Raw genomic sequence first — 363 nt, forward strand, 5'->3', positions numbered from 1 at the left:
AGAGAGAGAGAGAGCGAGAGAGCTGTGAGCTGTGCTGCCGCCGCCGCTGCCCTTTGATCCCGACATTAGTGTTAGGGGCTCGGAGACACAGAGCGCGGCCATAGACACCGCCGCACCGGCGCTCATTTATTTATACCTCCCATCACACACGCGAGCATAGGACACACACACACTCACACCTATTAGATCCGTTTCCATTGAAGAATATTACGCTCGGGGGACAAGCCAGGTGCACGACCAAAAATTAAAAAAAAAAAAAAAAAAAAGGAAAAAAGAAAGGAAAGAAAAGAAGAAAACCCCTCTTCTGGCTCCAGGAAACAAGCTTCAACCCATTGCACACACCGGAGAGAAGGGGTTTCCCCC

Source organism: Pteropus vampyrus, unplaced genomic scaffold (genome assembly GCF_000151845.1).
Source record: "Pteropus vampyrus isolate Shadow unplaced genomic scaffold, Pvam_2.0 Scaffold47, whole genome shotgun sequence".
Taxonomy (NCBI): Eukaryota; Metazoa; Chordata; class Mammalia; order Chiroptera; family Pteropodidae; genus Pteropus; species Pteropus vampyrus.